Genomic DNA, 3,335 nt, shown 5'->3' on the forward strand with positions numbered 1-3,335 from the left:
CTTGGTCCCCAGTTGCTTTGCCAGGACCATAGTAGCATGAATGTAGTGGGGAACTCGAATATCCTGACGACGACGAAACCCTTTTGCTCCCGTCCCTTCTTCCATCACGATCGAGCATATATTGGAGGACGCACGAACCTGATCCGGATCTCGATCTATCCTCGGAGCGAGCAAACAGGGTGTGTGCATTGTGTCGTGGTACAAAAGTGTTTGTTGGGCTAAGATTTTTTCAAAAGCCGCTTCTTGCTGATGACTTTTGAGGTAAATGGAGTGTGTAATATCTATAATACCCTGACTGTTTAGAGTGAATGTATTAATTTCTGTAAACTGTTTTAGTGACTGATATTAATATTTAGGGAGAAAAACTAATATATATGGTGTATATACATGTAACTATTATTATTAGAAATGTAAATAGTTGACCATCCATAATCACGTGTATTTGCTCGCTTCACCACGTGTATTCTTTCTTGTGATTTTGTACATGCACATAAATTCATTTATGCTGGCTTAAGGGGTTAGATAGCATAGAATAGAGCATTGATCAAATGAAACTCCATCAACAGCCTAGACATGTCATATTGCCAGGCAAAATCATGGATCATCCTTGCAAACATAATAGTATGAAATGAAATATAATCTAATCATGGGGTCAGCACCAGCAGTGAACAAACAAGACAGTACTATGAAATTATCAAAGCTACAACTTTCAACCATCTCATCAAAACAGCAAATGCAGTAGCCAAGTAGCTCAATTTATGCCAAAATACCACAGAAAAGATGTGCGCATAAACTTTTTAGCTGTTCATCCTATCATAACAACTACAATTCAATGTTTGAAAGGGACATTCATCACAATACAGTAGATTCGTACAGCAAATAATTCAACTTGCAGCTATCCTTCAAGTTGCAGTTGTTCTGAACTTGGACACATTTTATGACTGTCGAACTCTGGAGAGCTTCCCGTGAAATGCTTTCAAGAACAATCACCAAGATCTGCAACAAAGATCACAGGCACACACAAAAAGAGTCATAAGAAGGGAAGGAGGCAACAAATATTCAGAGCTTAACTAGTACTCCAATTCAATGTTCTTATTCAAAGTATCTACTGCAAACAGATATCACAGGCACTTTCATAGTTATATCAGTCACTAACACAGACATACCTGAATCATGCACTAATATTTACCAATCAACTTGTCTAACCATGCCATGCAGTCTAAAAATGAAAACACTACACACAAAGCAACTGCGACCACACCACTCAGACAGTCAAACGGAATGCAAGAGGAACACAGAAATTAATCGACAATACAGCATATGAATCGTCGAAATCAACAATGCACCTTGTGAATTCTAATAACCAAATAAAAAACTGGAAATCGACAGGCTCACGTCCCTCTGCAAATGACTCGGAATCCACCAAAATTATGATCATTGATGAGGTCCCAGCAAGCTAATACATTTATGTGCATAATGTAAGCAATGACCAATCAAAAGTTTTTTTTATCTCGCAAGATCAATCTACTCCGGCATTGCAGCCCCAAAAATTTAATCACTAGGGATAAATTGTTTAAGCTTAAACTCACTACTCCACCATGAAAGGTAAAACCCAAAACAGATAAAATTCCAACAAATCTCCTCCCCCCTCCCCCCCCCCCCCAAAAAAAATACACATCTAGTGATTGAAACATTCAGAAAGCAATGGATTTGGTAGCATAAAGTGAGTCCATGTTATCGAATCAAATAGGGGCCAGCTTCGTTCAGTCCTACTCTAATTGCTCCCCTATTACCTTATTACCATCCCCAAATAAACAGGCCATTCAGGAACCCAGAGAGGAAACATATAGTCGAGAGGCAAATCAGATGAGCAAACAGGACGAGAGGCAGAGAGAGCCAGAGGAGGGAGGGGAGCTTACCACGGATTGAGGCAGAGGACGGGGGCCAGATTGAGGCGGCGGCGTCCACGCCGGGGGCAGCGGACCTGCGGGTGAAACGTCGACGGAGGAGGCAGCGGGTAGGGACGATGGAGGATGCAGAGTCAACGGAAGGGGCGGCCGGGCGGGGACGACGGAGGAGGCGGCGTCGACCAGATGGGGCAAAGTCGACCGGACAGGGCGGGGAAGACGGAGGAACCGGCGGCGGACCGGCGGGCTTATGATCACAAGAAAGGTAACGAAGGGGGTGTTCTCCGCATGACGACGGGCGGCGGCGACGGGCGGCGGTGGCGGCGGAAACCTTAATCGCCCTCGCGAGGTCGCCTCCCAGAGTCGCAGGTGAGGACCGGTTCGAGCCAGAAAAAATAAGAGGCGAGTAACTATTTATCTAATGGCATAGGCGGGTAAATTCTTCTCAAATTTAAGGGACTCTGGTAACCATCTCTCGCAAAAGCTAGTCAAACTGCGTTTCTCGGGTCCAGTTCAAAACGACTTTTCGAGAAAATCAGCTTTGATTTTAAAAAGAAGATTCTACTATTTATTACTAAATAAGTTGTATATTCTATGATATATTATTAGTGTATTAATGATATATGAATTTAGGTTTTATATGTTATTCTCATAATAGATAGTATCACAGAACATGTACTTATCCAGTGGTAAATCATAGATCGTTTTATTTTAAAAAACAGTATGTTTGATTCGTCTTTCAGTCCTTGAGAGACGAAAGTTAAAAATAAGTCTAACCAAACGAGGTCTAAAACAACCGGACTTCAAAGGTAATTTTAAAAAGTAGCATGCTTGGTTCAGCTTTCAACTTTCGAGAGACGATAAGCTAAAACTAAGTCTAACCAAACGAGGTCTAAAGCAACCGATGTGGTGTCGCCCCCGTTGTCGCTCCACGTTGTGTCAAACAAGCAAAGCTTTCCTCATCGTCGATCATGTCGTGGAGTGCTTGAGTGAGGAAATCTAACGAGGAGCCGTAAACCGGGAGCGGTCAATTGTTCTCCAGTTCTCAGCAGCGATCTTCCGATAGCGATGCTTGATTCCATCGGAGACTCTCGCAGGTTTCTGGGAAACAAACGCGCGTGAGATTTTTCGTGGAGCGAGAGAGAGCCTATCGGATCGGCGTCGGGGTGGACGGCACGTACTAGCTGGGAGCCGAGGTTCGTGAGTCGTACGTGTCTTGGCGTGTCTCCACTGGCCAGTGATATCCTATCCTTCCCCTTTCTCGGAGCGCAAAGAAAAATCGTAGTATCCGATCCCTTTCTCGGTGCTGTAGATAGTCTTGTCCTTAACAGGGACGTACGAACTATGATATGCTCGTTCGGAAGGAGTGAATGTCAGTGTGGATATGCAACAACATGAAAGGTCAAAAACAAGATATTTATCACTGAT

General features: G+C 43.4%; 1 long non-coding RNA gene across 1 annotated transcript; it reads right to left on the bottom strand.

Annotated features, from left to right (window-relative positions):
* Nucleotides 1-723: 723 nt before the first annotated feature.
* Nucleotides 724-2,389, bottom strand: LOC133924100 (uncharacterized). Its single transcript, XR_009910762.1, has 2 exons — nt 1,920-2,389; nt 724-996 (listed from the first exon to the last, which is right to left on the bottom strand). It is a non-coding gene; the product is annotated as an uncharacterized LOC133924100 (long non-coding RNA).
* Nucleotides 2,390-3,335: the final 946 nt, after the last annotated feature.

This window comes from Phragmites australis, chromosome 7 (genome assembly GCF_958298935.1).
Source record: "Phragmites australis chromosome 7, lpPhrAust1.1, whole genome shotgun sequence".
Taxonomy (NCBI): Eukaryota; Viridiplantae; Streptophyta; class Magnoliopsida; order Poales; family Poaceae; genus Phragmites; species Phragmites australis.